Source organism: Helianthus annuus, chromosome 4 (genome assembly GCF_002127325.2).
Source record: "Helianthus annuus cultivar XRQ/B chromosome 4, HanXRQr2.0-SUNRISE, whole genome shotgun sequence".
Taxonomy (NCBI): domain Eukaryota; kingdom Viridiplantae; phylum Streptophyta; class Magnoliopsida; order Asterales; family Asteraceae; genus Helianthus; species Helianthus annuus.
The window spans coordinates 109,658,681-109,682,610 of record NC_035436.2 but is presented as its reverse complement, the minus strand read 5'-3'; positions in this window follow the sequence as shown (position 1 = coordinate 109,682,610).

Genomic DNA, 23,930 nt, shown 5'->3' with positions numbered 1-23,930 from the left:
TGCCAGCGGCGTATCCACCATGCTTGTATCACATTACACACGTCTTGTCACTTAAATCACTTACCCAAACAAACCACCAATGTAAATTGCCCATGTCTAAACCATTTGTCAAATGTCTTTGTGAAAACCACGTCAAAACGTTTATGTCAAAATGTAGACCATGAAATGTGTATATCAATATCAAAATGTCTATGTCAAATGTCAATCAAGTAATGTGTAAACAAAATGTCATGTATGGCAAGTGAAATATGTATCAACTAAACCATAGGTAAAAATGCACAAAACAACGTATTGAAGTAAAACATGGTTTAAATCAATGTTATGTTTTGTGGAAAATGCATGCTATACTGAATACAAACATTTATGCGGTATTGTGAAAATGCATACATTCAAGCCTTGTGACTGTGGTGATAAACCCTTAAACAAATTAAGGGTCTATCTGTGTTATGTTTTAATCGAATTCGGTCATTCCTTCCATCCAAACATACCTAGGATGTCAGGAACGGGAGTTGTCAATTCCTATGGTACCATTACCTACTAACGAGCGGCGTGATCAAAGTTAATGAATGTATATGGTCCCACTTAAACAAACCAAATGTTATACCCAAAATGTAAGCAGGTGATGAAATGTACTAAGCATGATGAACATACATAGCATGTGATGTAAAACAAATGCACTAAGTATGATGAACATCCATAGCGTGAAAAGGTAATGTAAAATAATGTACTAAGTATGCGCTAAACGAACATACGTAGCATAAAATGTCATGTAAAACGATGTACTAAGTATGCACACAATAGACATACATAGCAAAAACATAATGAAATCATTTACTAATAGTGTACTAATGAACATAGCAAGTATATGATATGAAAACAAGGAAAGCACGAAAGTAACAAGTAGGCACATGTGTTTCACCCCAAAACGTTTGAAAAATAGTAAAAGAGGGGACTATGTACTCACTTGAGATTGCTTAATAGACTTTAGATATCCAACAAGCAAGCTAGAAGATCACGATTCAAACGGCACCTAATATAGGTATCTACATTAATAAACGGACCTATCAGAGGATCGGGTAGTACGAGGGTTTGTAAACCAAATAAGTGTTGGAACTTATGTATTATGGTTTAACAAAGCCTACATACTAAAACGAAACCTATCCTAAGTGCTTTTGACCCGTTACGACCCGTTTAGGTAGCTTATGCCACTTTAACGCGTCGTTCACGTAAAACGCGTTCAGAATGCCTAACTAGTCTTATGACAAGCAAGATATGCCATAACATGTTTAATATTGTTGCCAAATCAGTTTATGTGTCAAAAGTTATGTTACATAGGCTTAAAATGAATGTTAGCGCAAAAAGGGTATTTTGGTAATTTACCTAAGGCACATACATTACCTATCATACAACTACTTAAACGACGTGACCATAAGGTATAACCTCGGAAGGTGTAGGATCGGATTCTGACCCGAACGTGTCAATCAGAGGAGTTTGATCAGATACAGGTGCGGAAAACAAGTACCTGACGTAGAAACAGCTAGATATCTTCTTAATTCTCTTTTCTGATTAATTTGACAGCTTTTACAATCGTTTCTCACACCGGCAGCACCTCGGTATGGAATTCTAGGTGTTACAAATGAGGTCCCCTTATCCGGTATATATAGGTGAGGAGGTCCCCTTATACGGCATGTCCATATAAGCGGACCTGATAGGTTCCCTTATACGGCATGTCCGTATAAGCGCACCTGAAATAAAAGCTAACCTACCATGTTCGAATAAGTGGACCTGACACAAAAGAGAACCTACTATGTCCGTATAAGCGGACCTATACTCTAAAACACGTAAACTCTCCAGTTTTCTCGTAAAACATGCCCTAATCTATACATTACAATGACAGACTCGATCTAAGACGAAATCAACAGATGTAGTGCACCAACAGACTCCCCCTCAGATGTTGATGGAGTCGACTATCGAGTCACAACAATGTTGTGTCTTCATATCTTCAGTCTTGATCAGTCTTTGGGCTTCTCTCTCTCTATCTTCTTCTCTTACTCTTTTATCATCAACAGACTCCCTCACTTTGAAATTTGACATCTTTTGAGTTTATCAAGTCCAACATGCGCTCCCCCTCAAATATTGACTTTTCCTGCATAAAACTCTACCACAAACATAAGATTTATGATAAACGTTTAAGCATAAGATCATCACTTTTTACAAACCAATCAATCAATCAGATACTGATGAACCACTTGGAATTTTGACGTTTTTTCTTTATCAAAACAAACACAAACACCCCAAACCAATTGTTCATCATGTTTAGCACTTAGAATTTTGAAAATCAGCTTTTCAATATCAGTCGTCTAAAATCTTTTTGACTTTTCAAAACTTTATGCTAAAACACACCAAAAATCTTTTTGGATTTTTCTGAAAGAAAATAAAATGCAGAAATAAACTATTTACAGACAATATTTTTGTGAGCTCATGCAAGAGGATCATATCAGTTTTTGAGACATATCACTAACACCGTTAAGCTTTAAACATTCTCAGTTCTAAACAATTTACCTAGATTGTCAGTATGTTTGTCCACTTAAATTTTAACACAGACTTCAATTGATTCGAGATACGATATTAATGTTTTAGAGACTTAAACTTAATTGTGTGTCACTCCACTTGAATATACTCCTGTATCCAGATCCCAAATATTCAGTCTTACATGTGAGTATACCACAGATGATATCTGTAAAGGGGTTATGTGCAAGGGCCGTGAGAGCTCAGGTCGATACTTCCATATACGCAGAGAGATGACGGCTTCGACTTTTGGTGGGTCCCCTTTAGAGGATCTTTTTATTACAACAGCAGTGACTATCAATTTTATTGTTTCATCAGCTTGCTGAGGGTGATGCTATATTTCAAGCATTTTGCGAAAAGTATTATCCGGGGACTAGGTCAGTACATCCATACAGCAGAAGTCCCGGGATAATACCCCAGATATCACTGAGTATAAAGACCTAGTATCTCAGAATACGGGACCTTTCAAACAAGATTTCGGGGGTTACCCATATATTCAAGAATAGTTACCCACGAATCAAGCAAGTTTGATTTACGTTTATATCTCGTTTCAATTTACTAAATGTGCGAAAATCTACTGACACATCCGCAGTAAGATTGTTTATCACTTTTAAACTTTCCAATTCTTTAGCATGTTGTGATAGTCCACTGATGTACTATCATTTCCTCTTTTTCACAACAAAACTCATTTTTGATTTTATCATGTTTTTGACTTTTTCAAATTTTCTAATGTTTTTGGATTTTCTGAAATTTTCTTACTCCCCCTAAAATGCAAACACATTAACGAAAATATGAAAACAAACTGTACAGAAACATGACAACCGATATCAAATCACCTCAAATCGCCATTCACTAGGCATAAACAATCAGAACTCCTCATATCAAGAAACTATTTTCCCATTTAGATTTCAAAACACTTAAGTTTGTTTTAATCAAAATGGTTTTTCCGGAAAATAAGTTTGATTGATTTTACCACTTGTAGATTTATCAAACAAATGTTCGGGGATGTGGTTCATCATCTTGTCTTCCAACCAAAAATAGGAAAATACAAGTACAACTTAATGTCCTTGATTTACCATATGCAATCAAAACATCTAACTACTTGTAATTATAACCAACAAACATAAACAAACCTCTTTACCGTTTGTATGATTGACGTTACCGAATAAAACTCAAGAAAGATGCCGATTCATGCTCCACGCTTACCAACCTGGGAGCTCCGGCAAGTCCTGAGACTTACTGTTCATAATATGTACCATCCCAGTCACAAACCAGGGATGGTTCAACCTTTTCTTTCGTTGTTTTCTTCTCATAAAATTCCTTAACCCCTTTGACTTTTCGATCAATCATCTTGCCAAAGATGTGTTTTACCTTGGGGTTAAAGACCTTCTCAACATCAAATTCCTGTTCATCATGATAAAATTGGTTAGAAATTTCAACTTTACCAATTTTCTTTTTATAATTCTCAGCCCGAAGTAATGGAAACTCCTCATCATTAACAATCGGAACTGATTTTTCAACTTTTATATCGGCTTCACATTTTGAAACAACTTGTGGCTCAACTGACTTTGTGGAACCAGTTTCATCGCCCGAAGATAGCTCCTCTGATTTTGATCCATCAGAATCATTGCTAGAGCTTTCACCAACCTTCTTAACAACCCATTTCTGGTTGTCAGATTTGGCTTTCTTCTTGTAAAACTTGTTCGAACTCTCACCTATTTCAAAAATAGAATTTTTAAACAGTTTGGTTCGATCAATTGGTGGCTCAAACTCAACCACTTGTTCTTTGAGTTTACGAGATACTCCCTGTTTTGATTGTATCGCCTTAGAACAATCTTTGGCAATATGTCCAACATTATTGCACTTGAAACAGGTTCTCGAGTCTCTCTTCTGCTCAGCTATCTTCTTCAACTCAACTTGCTTCTTCGTCAGAAACTCACTGTTTGATTCTTTCCAGAAATTTGTCTTTTCTTCTTCATCAGTTGATGTACCTGAAACAAATGACATTTTGGATTTAAAATCACGAACATATTTTTCATTTTTCTGTTTTTCTGTAGGAGTAAAACCTAATCCTTTCTTTTTGAAATTACCGTTATGGTTTGATCTCTTTTGGAAATCTGAACCAGAACCGTAATTCTTTTTCTTGTTTAATCTCTGTTGAACTCTTGAGGTGTAAGGTTTAGGTTTATCAATAAGACAAAAGTCTTTTATTTCAGAAATATTGATTTCTGTGAGTATGAAAACCTTTTTAATCAGTTCAGTTTTGACACCTCTTATTGGAAATTCCTCATCAGAATATAATTTGTCCGAATTATTCAAGTATAAGCAACTTTAAACAACCCATCATCCATGTCACACCCCCAAAATCCCACCTGCGGAGTACTACCGCTTGGAGGCGTGACTGACCAGGATCCAGCCACCAATCATACTGAACAAGCATACAAACAGTTATAAAAGTTTAACCAATACGATTGGTGTTTCAAACAACAAAGTTTAAGTTGCAAGCGGAAGCATAAGTCTTAAAGTTAAAACATAAGTTCAAATGGGTTCAAGTTTAACATAGTACACAGCAATCCGTGTCCCACAACGACTCTCCTCCATGCAAGCTCCAGCTGAGTACCTATGGTCCTGCAAAGCATGTAGTAACGAGTCAACAACTAGTTGAGTGAGTTCACAGTTGGGTGTTCGTTTTAGTTGTTTCGAAAACAGTTTCCTTTAACTGGCATCCTGCCGTGGGGGTTACCCCATAGTTTAAAAACGTGACTTGTTCATTCCCAATTACTCTGGCATTCCAGCCGTGGGGGCTACCCCATGTTAGTTATCAGGCATTTCGGCCGTGGGGGTTACCCCATGCGTACACTAGACTCGTTACCATATCGACTGCTGACTGTAGTCATGTTTATGTGCCCTGAAAACCATCAATGTCTATCATCATTGACGTGCCCCAGATCCATTAGTTCACGCCCGTCCTCTGCGGCACGGTGTGAGGTTTGTCAGACCTAAATAGCGCTATCTAACTAATGACCCGCTCGCCATTGGCCCGGCGATTAAGTCGATACAAAAAGGAGGGACTTCGTGATAGAGTTTTAGTCTAGTACGAGTTATCCGTCCATCCTGACGAGGAATCACATTCCTGAACCATAGCTGTCCTACCCAAGGAGGACGAGGAACCCACGTTCCTTAACCCCGTTCCCAACCCAGGGAATCCCATGCTTTGTAGAGGGTGTGAACTCACCTTGGTTTGCTCGGCAGTTAATCACAGAAAGGTCAATCAAGTTGCAAGTGGTCAACTATGTCCTAACATAGATACCATTTATATCAGATTCAAACCAAGCAGTGCACGTACAAGTAGCAATCACGGCATACAAGTTCTATCATGGCAGTTTAACAACAGTGCATAGTATTTTCAATTAACAGTAGCACATTTGGCCCATAAGTTCAGTCCAACTACTTAAGCCCAAAACACGTATTAAACAGTTAACACAGAAGCCCATAAGCCCGGCCCATTTACGTAGGCCCATAATTAAGCAAGCCCATAAGTGTGGTTTCGAGTCGCAACCGGACTCGCAAGCATGGTTGCGGGTTATGCTGTTTGTGTTGATCATGGATGGTTGCGAGTCGCAACCTATGTCGCAACCATGGTTTCGGCTGATCATGCTAAGGTCTCGAGTCGCAACGGGACTCGCAACCTGTGGTCTCGGCTTGTCATGTTATGGTTGCGGGTCGCAACCAGGTGTTCACGACTCGCAACTGGTGTCGCAACATGGAGGTTTCGAGTCGCAACTGGGGGTCTCGACTCCCCAACAGTTGCTGATTCTGCACAGATTGTACTATCCAATAGAATTCATGCAGAATTATGTACTATCCACTAAACATGTTTTGTTGTCTAATATTTACCCAAATCGGATCAAACAGTGCAGATTTCAAATATTCAACACACTTTCATTGCATATTCAAGTTGTTCTTCATGCATTCAAACACATTCATCAAGTTCTACATATATTCAAAACATATTCATAACACATTCAACCCTTATTCTACCGAAATTATGAACAAGCATCAAAACATTTAGCATAACACCACAAGCTCGGTTTTTATACTAATCCGATTACATGCTAAGTGCAAACCGGTTTTATGAACTTTTACATCTAATGGTTTAAACTTCATTTAAATACAAGATATCATCAACTCATCATGCAATATAACCGAAATCAAGACATGTTAATCCAATTACCAACATTATACATACTAAGGACATCATCTATATTAAGAACATCATGAAAGCACTAATATAAAACACAACAAACATCATATCATTCATTCTATCATTTAACAACAACAAACATCAATCACTAAACACCATAAATACTAACCGGTTGGTGAGGTGCATGTGTGAGCCGAACCAAAGTCCAAATTCGAGAGTTCTTGTGCCAACCGATTGGATCCGAGAACTTGGAGGTGTGTTTGTGTTCTTAAGGTTTTAGTGAGAGGGAAAGTAGGAGAGTGTGTGTAGAGGAGTATGTGTGTTGTCAAAGGAAATGGTGAATGTGGTCATAAGTGTAGCATATATACTAGTTCCTCATGGCTCACCCTAAGGGCTTACTAGCCGGTTAAAGGAGTTTACGGCCCACTTGACCCAACCGGCCAAAGGCCCAAACCGGCCTTATAGTTACTGTTCACTCGAGACCACATGGTCTCGAGTCGGGTCCTTGTTGTCTCGGTTCATATACATACACGCATACACATAATATAGCATGTAGTTCACATAAGATGTTCACATATATCATTGCACCAAACATGTCAACCAATCACATAACGTACAAGCATGTTACATCAAGACACAACGAAAGGTTCTAAATTTCGAGTTGTCACATCATCCCCAAGTTGAAAGAAATTTCGTCCCGAAATTTGATGGCACTCACTGAGGAAGCTAGTTAAGTTGTATGGTTTTCCCGGTTATCCTGGGGTGTCACAATCCAAATTAGATTTTGATAACAAGAATTTTTTATCATAGACTAATTTTCCCTGTTTTTCTGTTTGACCCGGAGTTTTTGACTCAGATTTTGACTCTGACGCGGACTCCGACTTTGACTCTTCACTGTCATCACTATCTAACACATGATCCACGACTTTCTTCATTAATTGAGATTGTTGATCAGTGTCAGATGATGTAAACACAACCTCAATATTTTCAGGAAGATTGACCGACGACTCTGACTCCCACTGTAAATTTGTAGCCTTTTTAACTCTTTCATCGTTTGGATATCTGGGCAGGTATCCATTTTCCAGCGGGGGTGGACACTTATTGTAACTGACACCTTTCTTCTTACCAGATGAAGCCTTTTCAGTGTCCTTTTTCTGATCACCCTTCTTCTTATCAGTAATCTTTTCACCAGCATCAACTCCAACTGCTTTTTCTTCAGTTAACTCATCTTCTTCCCATACCTTCATGCTCTCAACCGTAGGATAAATCCTGTCAATCACATAGGAAGTGCATGAGTAACTTTTTAATAAGCGATTAACTCTTTCCGTTTCAATTCGTTGCAGCTCAAGCTTCTGTTCTAAAGCAGCACATTTTTCAATGTAATTGTTTACAACTTTTTGTTTTGTCATAAACGCTCCCTGAAGTGTCTTCATAGCAACAGCTTGTTCTTCACTAGTTTGATTGTACTGATTCATTGTCTTGTTCAGCACATCATATGACTCCTTCAGACTGTTTAAGTTGTAAATCAACGTGCTGTTCTGCTTTTTCACAATCTCACAGTTTTCACACTTCACCGGAATCTCTTTAGTATCAACACCTTCTTCAACCTTGAACTTAGGCACTTCTTTCACAATTTGCCTTTTCACCACCGGCACTTCTTCATCATCACTACTCACCGGTGTCTTGATCTTTTTCTTTTTCTTTTCCTTCTTGACTTTTTCGTCTTCGCTATCACTCTCAGCAAGCAGCTTCATATCTTCTTTATATTTTCTTGCCCAATATTCCATATCATCATCACTATCATCTACAACCTTTGCCGTAAAAGCAGAGTAAGCTGTAGTTTGATCAGGAATATAATCATCCCAAGTGAAATTTGTCCAGCTAAAACCCTCTACTAGCTTTTCATCATCCTGATCAATAATCAAAGCACTACCATCTCTTCTTTTGCCAAACAACCTATCATAATTACCCACACAAGCTCTTTTTCCGGAATCTTCAGTTACATCCCTTCCATGTGCAGTTTGAGCTTGATGTTTAGATTGTTGAGATGATTGACCAACTTGGTGATAGATGGCTTTGCGATAGTAATCGTTGTTGTTATTGAACGGATTTTGAGCTCCACTTGCTTCTCGGTTTGTGCACTCTCTCTTGAAGTGTCCTTTTTCCCTGCACCGAAAACAAGTGACTTTAGATTTGTCGAAACCTAAAGTAGAAACATTCGCATCACGAAGATCATCTCTCCCCGTGATTTGTTTGAATTTCTCAGCTCTCCGTAACACGCTAGCCAGACACCACTTTATGTCCATCAGCTCCATTTCTTCAGCATCTATCTGGTTGTAATCCTCTTTGGTTAACATTGGATTCCCGATACGACCTGCAACAAAACAAGTGTAAGATTCCAAAACCATTCCTAACAAAGACATTTGGTTTTTGGCAACTTCCTCAGAATAATCTTGATCATTTTCAAGATTTAACACAATGTTACACTGTAATTTTCTCCCGTTTTTAGTTGCAGAAATGTTTGGATCAAAAGATGAAAACGACGTGAAACTGGTTTTGCTGTTGGACCCAGATGATGGACTTCCAGATGAATTTTTGGCACTGTAGGCAGTCTCAACCTTTGGAGATAGATTTGAAGATTTCTTTTCATTAACTCCTGCCTTATAATACAACCTGATGTCCTGTTCACCATCAAAATCTTTCATTCTGATCACTTTCCGTTGTTCCATTTCTTGAGCCTCTATTTTTTCAATGAACTTACTGAGCGTCAGATTGCTAAAACCCTTCTTGTTTCTGAGCATCATAAGGTATGTGCCCCAAGTCTCATACGGCAACGCATCAGCAAGTTTCTCAATCAACTCATCAGTACTCTTCTCAATACTCAACCTTTTCATGTTGGCAAGCAAATTACAATATCGTTCAATTATCTCTCTCGTTCTCTCATTCTTCAACCCACGGAACAAATCAAACTCTTTCTTTAGAAGCGACTTCTTGCTCTTAACCATCTTTTCGCTTCCCCTAAACTTTGAACGTAATGCTTTCCAAATCGAATATAATGTTCCATTGTGTTGTAAAAGCACCATAATATCTTCTTTCACTGCTTGTTGAAGAAGCCTTAGCATCATTTTCTCATCTTTGTACTTCTTCCTAGCATCAGCAGTAAGATCTTTTATCGGAACGGGTTCTTCATCATCATTCAAAGGTCTAACATACTTTGTCTCGACACATTCCCAAGCATCAAGATAGTTTGCTTGCACCCAATTCTCAAACCGACCTTCCCAACCTTTAAATTCTTCGATGTTCATTAGTTTGGGAGGCTTTTGCATCGTCCCTGTTTCGTTTTCGAGCATTGTGGTTTGAACAGCAGTGATTGGGGTACTCGGAGTAGCGAATGCATTGTAAAAATCTTCGTCCATTTTTCTTCGAATTTTCAAATGAGCTTTATCACTTCGTAAAAATTCCTGATGATCTTGAATTTACCTGATGTAACACAAACAAATACAACACAATCAGTTTAAAAATTTGTCAAATAACAGTATAATACTGATACTCGAACCGATGAATATTTTGTGTGGACCGAATGTTGACAAACTGTACAGACTAAAATTGATGCGAACTGAGATTTAACTTGTCAAAAGACGCGAACTACTGTGACCCGGATTAAACTCAAACGACCAGATTTACTACTAACGAACTGATAGACTTTCAAACGAACTTTGCTCGACTTCCAACTGATATGACTTGAATTTTACGCGAACTGAGCTACAAAACACAACACAAACTGTTTGATGGGTCGAGATGGGCCGAGAAATTGACGTGGGCTTGACAATGGTACAGCCGACAACAAGTAGTGGGCTGTTGCAAAAACACAAGATCTAGAGCATCTGTTGCAATTATGGACCAAACGACAACAAGCACTAAACAAATTCACATAGGTTTTCAAAAGTATTTATTTAAGAATCATCTATTGGGCCTTCATTCCATAGGGCCTCCATGTAAAATTCAATTACTTAGATCAAACAATAACCACCACTGAATTCAATTCACGTGCAATCCACTTAACAAAATCAATAACCGACACTATTAGATTATTGGGCCGCTAATGATAATGAAAACTCAATGATTGGGCCTTTATCTGTAATGGGTTGGCTGCACATGGACATCGAATCATAGCTAACACTTCACATCACTTGCCGACAAATTCTTATGATAGGTCAATTTTTCATTGGACCTCAATTACCCTTTACATGCATATTAATAGTCAACATATATATTTTTTTAAAAAAATCACTTATTGTTCCTCAATTGTTAGACACATGGGTCACCTGTCTAATTCTTATTAACCGTGATTAGGCCACTCTTTCCATTCATTGGGCCTTTTGTGTTAGAGAGTCTGTCAAACAATTAAGTCACCACCTTTTATGATTGGCCGATTGTAATTGAATGGGGCGGTTGTGACAACTCGAACTTTGGACTTACTTTGATGTAACGCTACGTGCTTGTGAGAACTGAATTATATGATTTAATGAATGATGTGTTACGTGCATTGTGTATATTATATGTATGTATCTTTTTGACTCGAACCGCACAACACATATACACAACAATCGCACAAGCCCATGTTGGGCTACCTCACTCGCACACGGCCCGAGGGCAGCCCAAGCAAGGGCCGGCCCACCCCTTTTATTCGTACAAACACCCAAGTGGTGGGTTTGTTTCTCACAACTAGCAAACACAAGAAAACACACACAAGAACCCTAGTCGCTACCTCTCTCTCTCGTTTTGCTTGAACCCGACGGCAACCGCATCTGCCTTTCGAAGCTTTCCTTGATTCGGATTATTTCCCTTAACCGGTTAGTGTTTAATATTAAGTTGCTTGTTAAATGATTATCAGATTGTTTGTATGTTGATGTTACCGGAGATGTTTGTTTACCCGAGGATTCTTGTCAACATGTTGCTTATGATAATAGTTAATAGTGGTTGTTAATCGGCTCACATGTATGGTTGTTATGATTGTTACTATGATTGATTATGTTATTTGCATCATGATTAGGGTGGAAAAGATGTAATCGGCTGTTACGTATTGTCATAATCGGGTGTAGTTTGGTAATCGAGATCCATGTTAGAATGTTTATGTGTTGTTAAGATGTTGTTCATATTATGATAGATTAGGGTTCATGTGATTTGGTGTTGAATTTGCCCTGTTAGATCGATAGGGTGGTTAACGGTTTTGGGGGATTATGTTAATTGATAGAATGTTAAACTTGGTAATTGATTGGCTATTGTAACTAATTGCTTGATTTACGGAAGTTGTTAACTAATCGCACAAATGGATCAATCACACAAGACTGGCCGATCGCACAAGGGAGCCCACTCGTACAAGGTTCCTGGATCGCACAAGGTCTGTTTATTTGGGCCTGTTAAACTGTGTTGTGTTGGGCTGGACCGCCCAAGGTTCCACGCGCACAAGATGGATTGGATCGTACAACCCAATCCAATCGCACAACATAATCCCCAGTCGCACAAGAGGCCCTGGTCGCACAAGGGTCTCCCAACGCACAAGCTCACACTAATCGCACAAGTTGACTGTTTCGTAATTTGGGCCGAGCACATTGGGCTTATATCTTTAGTCGCACAAGACTGTTATGTGTTTGGTGTATTGGGCCGATATGTTATTGGATTGTATATTATTGATGGGCCGGGTTTGGTTGGATCGCACAACATGTTGGGCGGAATACTATTGGACTTATTTAAATCGTACAAGTTGATATGTTGTGACTGTAACTTGTATAGCCTGACTGCTAAGATGTTGCCATGATTAATACGTGTTAGTAACGTGTTAACTTGTATGTTTTATACGTGCATTACGTGAAGTCAAAACCTGACTTGTGTGGTAACCCTGTTAGGACGTGGTTGACCATTTACTAGCTTACCAGTACTCCTTGTGTATCTGCCGAGCAATCCAAGGTGAGTTCACACAGCCAAGGCATGGGATTCCCGGGTTGGGAATTGGGTTGGAATGTTGATATAGACTGATTACTCGTACTTACGCAATAACTAGACTATAGACCATCGTCCTCAGGATAGTCAGGACACTTACGTAAAACCTACGTAAACTAGTATCTACCATTGTCTCCCGGGTCGGGAGGACACTTATGTAAATCCTGTGTAACCTAATACCCACTACTGTCTTCCAGGTCGGAAGGACACTTACGTAAATCCTGCGTAAACCCCACGCGTACCACTGTCCTCGGGGAAGGGCACTCACGTAAATCCTGCGTGACCTAGTACGTATACCTATTCTCGGATTAAGAAGAACACATGGTTGCAATTAGTCTAGTAAGTACCATAATGGGAAGCCCCCATTGTAAAGGATAAATGTGAGAATCCCTCACCAGTAGTATATACTTGTATGGGAAGCCCCCACTAGATGAACTTACGCATTACTGTTATGAACTTACTTTCTGTGAACTCGCTCAACTAGTTGTTGATTATTTGCTGCATGCCTTGCAGGGCCTTAGGTACTTACGGAGCTTGCACAAGGAGGAGCAGGTCGTTGTGGGCAAATGGATCGTGATTACTTATGTTATTTCATACATTAATACTTATGATTGGGTTTTCACATTAATGCTTCCGCTACACTTAAATTATGTTGGTTTGATAAACACCTTTCGTATTGATGGATATTTATTACTATTTATTACATGTTCAATATGATTGGTGGCTTGATCCTGGTCATGTCACGCTCCCAAGCGGTGATACTCCGCACGGGGATTTTGGGGGTGTGACAGCGGTGACTTTATAAAGTGGCCGACAACTGTTGCAAGATCAGGCTTTATGAAGAAGACGACTAAAAAGCGGATCTATTTTTAAGAGCGAACCTACGTATATGGAGCGAACCACTTGATACCCTATGAGCGAATCACTACATATTAACCAAATGAGCGAACCTGATAATTGACTAATAAGCGGACCCTCTACTTGACCAATAAGCGGACCATATGTTGAACACATTAAGCGAACCAACAAATAAAAGTCACAAAAGCGGATCCTCTACTTGACCAATAAGCGGACCAAACCCGTAATTTTGAGCGGATCTGTATGAACTTTGGAACGAACCTATGAAATTTTTGGAGCGGATCTGCTAAGTTTCGAGCGAATCTAACACGTTTGGAGCGAACCTGTGATGTACATATGAGCGGACCTGTAAGTTTGATGCAAAAACGAACCGAAAAATCTCGATTTCTCCCAAACGGCTAGGAGTTTCGATCTGAAACTTGGTAGGGTTGTAGATCAGGTGTACACGCACAACATATCCAAAAATCAGCTGAAACGGACCGTGAAAACTCGGTCTGACGAAGAAAGAAGGTGTAGAAGAAAGAATACGTGACGAAATCCAGCAAATCTATGTAGAACTCCTCCTCCTGAAGCTCTGATACCACTTGTAGAATCGGATTCTGACCCGAACGAGTCAATCAGAGGAGTTTGATCAGATACAGGTGCGGAAAACAAGTACCTGACGTAGAAACAGCTAGATATCTTCGTAATTCTCTTTTCTGATTAATTTGACAGCTTTTACAATCGTTTCTCACACCGGCAGCACCTCGGTATGGAATTCTAGATGTTACAAATGAGGTCCCCTTATCCGGTATATATAGGTGAGGAGGTCCCCTTATACGGCATGTCCATATAAGCGAACCTGATAGGTTCCCTTATACGACATGTCCGTATAAGCGGACCTGACATAAAAGCTAACCTACCATGTTCGAATAAGTGGACCTGACACAAAAGAGAACCTACTATGTCCGTATAAGCAGGCCTATACTCTAAAACACGTAAACTCTCCAGTTTTCTCGTAAAATGTGCCCTAATCTATACATTACAATGACAGACTCGATCTAAGACGAAATCAACAGATGTAGTGCACCAACAGAAGGTTATTCCCTATACACTATGGTCACCTAATGTGTTTGGTCGGATCCTAAAGATCAACCAAATGGGTCGGGTTCGTAAGCATAAGCGATTGTTTAGATCGCTTACCTTTACGACCCTAGACAAGCACAAAACTAAAAGCGATGAGCTAAACATGCTAGAACATGTTTAGTAAAGTTAGAAAACAGGTTTGGTATTAAATCAAACTGTTTTAATACCCTAGAGTAGTTTGGTTACAACATACGCGAGAAAACGTATTCTGGCCTAAACTACGACTCGTCACTGAGCCTAGATAACGTGGTAATCAGTAGGTATAGTTACTAGGGACTATAACCATCGTGATTACGCTCACGTTATGAAGTTCAAACGAACTTTGTGTTGACCATAAACTGGTCAATGCAGAAAGTCAAACACGGTTTGACTTTGACGCTAAAATGAACGAAAAGCACGAAAGAATACTTACAGAAGGTCCCCGCAAGATTGATATTCCAAGTATTTCTCAGGTATGAAGTGTTTTACACTTCAACTTAGAGAAAATATCAGAATTCAAGTGGGTTTTGCACAAGAGAACGAAGGGTATTTATAGACTTGGTAGAGCCGTTAGGATCGTTCCTTGTAATCCGAGATTTAATCCTAGCCTTACACATCGAGCCCATAGATTTACAAAACCAGGGGAGCCCCTAGAAATGCCCCAAAACCATGAGCAAAGGTGGGATCAAGTTGGAAATAGCTGGAAAACACTTATTGCTGATCTGGGCATGGCTTACGGACCGTAAGCATCCCCATACGGTCCGTAAGGATCCTGCAGACCAGCTATGTTTCAATTTTGGCAGATTAGGTCCCTGTGCGCGTATGGTCGTGTTTTGGCACTTTTAACACTTGTCAAACCCAGTTTTAAGCTCTACAAGGATGTTAAAGCATAGGGAACATGAAATATGCTCAAAAATATGCCGGATGTCGGTTCGTTTGGCCGTACGATTGCGTTGTTCGGTTAATTACGACGGAAGTCGTAACAGACGCAAAAACGGTCCAAATTGTGCGACGAATGGATTTTTGACAAGCCAATAACTAAAACATGATATTTTAATGATTACATAAATTTTTGGATGTCCGGATGTATTCAGAACGTAAGTTATGCGCGAAAATGCAAACTTATGCACTTTTTGACGCTTTTAGTCCTTGAATGACCTGAAAGTTTATTTTAGCACACCGAACCCCTCAAAGCCTATTTCTAAGCTATGTAAAGGATATTTAGGGTGTGTTTAACTTAAGGTCATGTTCCGGAATGTTTGTTACAGTTCTAATTGACATACTTTCGCAGTTTGTCAATTTTAGTCCCTGTAAGCGAATTAACTAGATTTTGCCATACCAAAGCCTTCAAAACTTATTTCTAAGTTATGTAAAGGTTATTTAAGGTATGTTAAGCAATAATTGATGTTTCGGAGTATTTGTCGCATTAAAATGAGTACGTTTACGCACCAGTTTGCGTATAATTCTCTAGAAAGCGATAAAGAGTTTGAAATTGGATAAAAGTCAAAACATGAAAAGCATAAAACACAAACAAACAAACATTGGGATAAAATAACTTTATTTCATTGATAACTGAATTGTTCACGATGATTACAAGCACAAACATTGGGATCAAATAACTTTATTTCATTGATAACTGAATTGTTCACAATGATTACAAGCACAAATGTCTTGTACTGAATTGTTCACAATAACTTTCCTGATCTGAGATTCAGTTAAGGTAGCGGATAGCCCAATGGCCTGTCTAACTGTAGTGGGATTACTACCAGTCACAATGTCTTGTACTGAGTCAGGGAGGCCATCAATATACTTTTCGATTGCCTTATCCAAAGGCGTGACCATGTTCGGGCATAACAGACTTAACTCCTCATAAAGGTCCGTGTAGGCTCGATGCTCACCGCTCTCTTGCTTAAGATCGTCAAATTCCCTTTCCAAGGCCCTGGTCTCGTGATGAGGACAAAACTCCTTCATCATTAGAGCTTGAAGCTCTTCCCATGTTTGAGCCAGTGCCACATCGGCACCCCTATCTCTCACCTCACCGTTCCACCACGTCAAAGCTCGTTTCTCAAAGACACTAGATGTGAAATCTACCTTTCGCTCGGATTGAACATGTCTGAAGGTGCTCTCTAAACTCTCGAACCATTGCAGAAGTGCAGTCTCTCCTTGGGACCCAGAAAACTTTGATGGCTTAGCTGAGTTGAACGTGTTGAAGTTGCACGGGGCATTGTTGTTGTTGAGAGCTTGGTTACATTGAGCAACGATGTTCGGGATTGCAGCAGTTATTTGCTGCGTAATGACAGCTGCCAGATCTTCAATAGGTATTTGATTCTCGCGTCGTAGAGGCATTCTAAAAGGGGAAACAAGAGAGGAAACAAGTGAAATGGCATTGGGTAAGAATAGGAGGTTACAAATACCGGCCAAAAGCATGGGTGATGGTCATTTGTTTGAACCACGAAGCAAACAAACGACACACAAAGGCTGAATCAAAGTAAATAGGTCCTCATAATGTATCGCGAAGACATGCTCGCCTATAAGTGGACACTCACCCCAATAGTTCCGAGGTAAGAGTGACTGGTCCGATACTGCGGATTTGTACGAACACTCTAGCCTTAGACAGAAAACTCAGGGTACAGGCACCCACCCTTCTAGTTTGCACGTGTTCACATTATTTAGACCCAAACTCTGACGAGAATTTGAAAACTTTGAAGGTTCGAAACCTTATAATAAATCATCCTAGAACAGATGATTAGTTTTCAAAGCAGATTCGAATTTTGTGTTCTTATTGTGGTTGCTGCCTAAGGACAGGCAACGGTATTGTTTTATGACTAAACACAAGTAAACTCGCGTTAGGGTCCTAGGAAGGTTATAGTCTAGGTCAAAGCATTACTAATAACCTAATTCCCTCTAACCATTGGCTCTGATACCAACTTTTTGTCACACCCCGACCACGTAAAACAACAAAAAGTGGCAAAAACATCGGGGAGTGTTGTAACAGAATCATTGTTTCGCAACCATGGATTAAACAGTTTCCTTTTATTGAATTAAGTGTATTGTATTACATTGGAATTTGAAACAAAACATGTACAAATAGTCTTGTATCTTTTAATGTTACTAAGGCCTCGTCCGATCCTATGTGAGAGTACACAAATATCATCATCAAGCATCATCAACTATTGTACCTGAAACACATGTGAAAATAGGTACATCAGCATAAAAATGCCGGCGAGTACATAGGTTTTGTTTGAGTGTCGGATTCATGGCGAGTTTGCATGTTGCAATACTTATTTAAAAACCTTGTTTTGAAAAGTGTAGTATTGCGACATAATTAACCAACTTAAATCAAGCTGGTTATAATTTATAAAATCTCGTAACCATGATTCTTAACTCCAAAACATTTGTTTAGTTAAATCCAGATTGTAAATCGTTTTTGAAATAAAACTTGAATAGTGTATATATGTCGTTAGAAAAACCTTGTAATATAACCTGGTTTCGATAATCTTACCCAAGTGATCTAGATAACGCAACGACATATTATGTATTAAAAGCACTTATATATAGGAAGTACCAGCGGCGTATCCACCATGCTTTTAACACATTACACCCGCCCCGTTACCTAATCACTTCCCTAACCCAACGGTTCAAACAGATTTCAAACGGTTCATGTCAATCAACGGTTACAAACGGTTCACATAGTCAAGTAGTCACAAATGGTTCACATAGTCAAGTAGTCTCAAATGGTTCACATAATCAAACGGTTACAAACGGTTCACATAATCCAACGGATCACATAATCAAGTGGTCACAAACGGTTCATATGATCAAACGGTTACAACGGTTCAAATGTAAAACACTGTGTCCATATGCTGGATGAGCATATGCGACAAAATGTAATATACGAAAATCAATGTGCTAGCATGTTAAGAGCACATACATAGCAAAACATAATGCAATCATGTACTAATAGTGTACTATTGAACATAGTAAGTATATGATATAAAAACATGAGAAACATGAAAGTAACAAGTAGGCACACGTGTTCCACCCCAAAATAGTTTGAAAACAGTAAAAGAGGGGACTATGTACTCACTTGAGGGTGCTTAGAAGTCTTGAACAACAACCAAGCAAAGCTAGAGGGGTCACGGAAATCAAATGGCACCTAATATAGGTAACTATGTTAATAACCGGACCTAAATCGGAAGATCGGATAGGATGAGGTTTCGTAAACCAAATGAGTGTTGGAACTCATATGATATGGTTTAACAAAGCCTACATACTAAAGTGAAACCTAACCTAAGTGCTTTCGACCCGTTACGACCCATTAAGGTAGCTTATGCTACTTTAATTCTTCGTTCGCGCAAATGCGCGTTCAAGACGTCTAACTAGTCCTATGACAAGTATTATATGCCTAAACATGTTATAATAGGTTGCATAATCAGTTTAGGTGACAAAAGTTAGGTTACATATGCTTCAAATCCAATTATGCATGAAAAGGGCATTTTGGTCGTTTACTTAAGGCATATAATCTACCTATCGTACAACTACTTAAACTAGGTGACCATAAGGTATAACCTCGGAAGGTTATTCCCTATACAACTATGGTCACTAAACATGCTTGGTCGGATCCTAAAGATCGACCAAACGGGTCGAGTTCGAAAGTCTAAGCGGTGGTTTAGACCGCTTAACTTACGACTCTAGAAAAGCACTAAACTAGAAGTGACGAGCTAAGCATGTTAGAACATGCTTCACTAATTTAGAAAACAGGTTTTTGATATCAAAACAAAGTCTTTTGATACCAAGAGTAGTTTGGTTGCAAAATACGATTAAATGCGCATTTTGACCGAAACTACGACTCGTCCCTATGCCTAGTCAACGTGGTAATCAGTAGGTATAGTCACAAAGGAGTATAACCATCGTGATTACGCTCACGTTGCGAAGTTCAAACGAACTTCTCGTTGACCATCTCGTGGTGAAAGCTGAAAGTCAAACAAAGTTTGACTTTCACACTCGAAAAGCGATAAAAGAACAAAAGAGGACTTACAAAGGGTCCAAATAGATTTGGTTCCAAGTATTCTCAGGTAGGTACTGAATAATCACAAACACTTAGAGAAATCTCAGACCAAATGTGAAGAAAATGGAATGAGGGCCATGCTATATATAGTTTTCGCAAAACCGTTAAGATCATTTCTTGGAGAAGAGGGAATGATCTAGGCCTTACAAGTGTTAGAGAATGATTGGGGGACTTGTTCTCCACACAAACCAGCCCATAGCATGAAAAACCATGGATCAAAACCATTGGAACAAGAGGGAATGACCAGATTCAATGTTTCTGCAATTCTGATGTGCTGGGCACTGCTTACGGACCGTAAGCAAATGTCCATACGGATCATAAGGGACCTGCAGACCAGCAACTTTCAAAAATGATAGATTTAGCCCCTGAAGCCCCAAACTTGGTTTTCGATGCATTTTTGACACGTTTAAGCCCCGTTAACCCCATTTCAAAGCTCTAAGATGAAGTTAAAGTATAGGGAACTTAAAATGTGCTCAAAAATATCTCGGATGTCGGCTCGTTTGGTCGTACGGTTGCATTGTTTGGTTAATTACGACGGAAGTCGAAACAAACGCAAAAACTATCCAATTAAGCGACGAATGAAAATTTATCATGCCAAACACTAAAATAAAATATTTTAATGCTTACATAAATTTTTGGATGTCTGGATGTATTTAGAACGTAAGATATGCTCGAAAATGCAAACTTATGCACTTTTTGACGCTTTTAGTTCCTGAATGAGCATAAAGTTTATTTTAGCACACCGAACCCCTCAAAGCCTATTTCTAAGCTACGTAAAGGATATTTAGGGTGTGTTTAACTTATGATCAAGTTCCGGATTGTTTGTTACAGTACAAATCGGCCTACTTTCGCAGTTTGTCGAATTTAGTCCCTGTAAGCGAATAAACTTGATTTCGGCATACCAAACCATCCAAAACTTATTTCTAAGTTATGTAAAGGTTATTTAAGGTATGTTAAGCCTATGTCACTATTCCAGAGTGTTTGTTGCATTAAACTGGTTATATTTACGCGTCAGATCGCGTATAACCTTCGAGAAAGCGATTTAAAGCCCGAAATCGAACAAGAATTGATATGTGCAAATGATACACATATTTTCACAAATCTCAAGTATGAAACACAATATTTCATTGGTTTTTTATTTTTTTGATTGTGACAGTGACACAGGTGTCACAGTAGCTAAGGCGCCGTATCGGCTCGCGCCATCGGAGCTACAAGAGTTGATGTCCCAGATTCAAGACCTGCTTGACAAGGGGTTTATTAGGCCGAGTGTGTCTCCATGGGGCCCACCGGTACTATTTGTGAAGAAAAAGGACGGGAGTATGCAGATGTGTATCGATTACCGGGAGTTAAATAAACTCACGGTGAAAAATCGATACCCACTCCCAAGAATTGATGATTTATTTGACCAGCTACAAGGCGCGAGTTGGTTCTCCAAGATTGACCTTAGATCGGGGTATCATCAGTTGTAGGTCAAAGAGGAAGATGTGCCGAAGACGGCCTTTTGTACACGGTACAGACATTACGAATTCTTCGTGATGTCCTTCGGGTTGACCAATGCACCCGCGACTTTCATGGACCTTATGAACCGGGTTTGCAAACCAATGTTGAATAAGTCGGTGATAGTATTCATCGATGACATCTTGGTGTATTCAAGGAATGAAGCTGAACACGCGAATCATTTACGCGAAGTGTTGGAGATGCTCAAGAGAGAAAGATTTTATGCAAAATTCTTGAAATGTGCATTTTGGTTACGAGGAGTGCAAGTTCTCGGGCACATCATTAGTGCAAACGGGGTGTTAGTAGACCCATCAAAAATAGAAGCGGTGGCGAAATGGAATCCTCCGAAGAATCCTTCGGAAATCAGAAGCTTTTTAGGGCTTGCGGATATTATAGGAGATTCATACAAGATTTCTACAAGATTGCTACGCCGTTGACCAAATTAACTCGTAAGGATGAAAAGTTTATATGGGGAGATGATCAAGAAAAAGTGTTCCAAATGCTTAAAGAAAAATTGACCCACGCTCCGGCATTAACATTGCCGGACAGAGTTGATGATATGGTGGCTTACTCAGATGCCTCACATTCGGGGCTCGGGTGTGTTTTGAGGCAACGAGGCAAGGTTTTAGCCTATGCCTCGAGACAACTGAAGACTCATGAAAAGAAATACCCTACACACAATCTCGAATTGGCGGCGGTGGTATTTGCCTTAAAGATATGGAGGCATTATTTATATGGGGTAAAATGCACTATCTTTACCGACCATAAAAGTTTGAAATATTTCTTCGACTAGAAGGAATTAAACATGAGGCAGAGGCGATGGTTGGAAACAGTCAAAGATTTGGACTGTGAAATACATTACCATCCCGAGAAAGCTTATGTGGTGGTGGACGCATTGAGCCGAAAGGTAGACTATACTCCTATTCGAGTAAGATCGATGCAATTAATAGTGACATCAATTTTACTTGAACAAATCCGAGAGGCTCAAGATGAAGCCATAAAAGAATAAAATCAGAAGAAAGAAAGAATAGTTGGCCAATTGAAAGAATTGGTAGATGGTAACAATGGGATGAAGACTCGTTTTGGAAGAATATGGGTCCCAAATTCGTGTAGAGTCAAGACGCTTCTACTTAGCGAAGCTCATAAATCCCGTTATTCTATCCATCCGGGGGCAACCAAGATGTATAACGATTTAAAGCAAAACTATTGGTGGCCCGGAATGAAAAGAGATTTTGTAAAGTATGTAGAGAAGTGCTTGACCTGTCTACAAGTCAAAGCAGAGCACCAAAAGCCATATGGTAAGCTGCAACCATTGGACATCCCAGTTTGGAAATGGGAGCAGATCAAAATGGATCTATTGACCAAACTGCCCAGAACCAACTGCAGATTCGATGCTATATGGGTAGTTGTGGATAGATTGACAAAAAGTGCTCACTTCATTCCGATTCGTGAGACTTATACGTCCGAAAAGATGTCAGAGGTATATACCAATGAGATAGTGGGACGCCACAGAGTACCAATATCCATCGTGTCCGATAGAGATACTCGGTTCACTTCGAACTTTTGGCATGAATTCCAAGAGCAAATGGAAACTAAATTGTTCATAAGCACAGCGTACCATCCCCAAACGGATGGACAGACTGAAAGAACAATATAGACATTGGAAGATATGTTATGGGCATGTATTATCGACTTCGGTGGAAGTTGGGATGTTTATCTACCGCTGGTCAAATTTTCATATAATAACAGTTACCATGCAAGCATGGGTATGGCTCCGTATGAGATGCTTTACGGTAGAAAATGCCGAACCTCGGTGTGCTGGGATGAGGTAGGTCCACGTGAGCTTGCACATAAGGATGTAGTCCGAATCACGAATGAGAAAATTGATTTGGTCCGAGCCCATTTGAAAGCGGCTCAGGATCGACAAAAATCGTACGCGGACAAAAGAAGGAAACCGATTGAGTTTCAAGTTGGTGACAAAGTTATGCTAAAGGTATCTCCGTGGAAGGGGGTTATTCGGTTCAGAAAAAAGGGGGAAGTTAAGCCCGAGGTTTATTGGGCCATTTAGAATCATTGAAAGGGTTGGTAAGGTCGCATACCGTCTCGAATTACCCAAGGAATTGATTGGAATCCAAGCTCGTTCCACGTATCGCATCTCATGAAATGTTTAGCCGACGAAACCGCTTATATCCACTAGGACGAAATTGAGGTGGATAATAGTCTCAACTACGCAGTGAAGCCCATTGCGATTTTCGATCGTAAAGTGAAAAGTTTGAGAAACAAAGAAATTAACCAAGTGAAGGTCAAATGGGAGCACAGAAAGGGTTCAGATACCAAATGGGAGTCCGAAGAGGAGATGATGTCACACCCCGACCACGTAAAACAACAAAACGTGGCGGAAACGTCGGGGAGTGTTGTAACAAAATCATTGTTTCACAACCATGGAATAAATAGTTTCGTTTTATTGAATTATTGAACTAAATGTTTTATACAATTTAGATAAATACAACTATTATCCTCCAAGTTTTAAAGTCGCTAAGGCCTTGTCCATTCCTATATGAGAATACACCAATATCATCATCAAGCATCATCAACTATTGTACCTGAAACACATGTGAAAATAGGTACGTC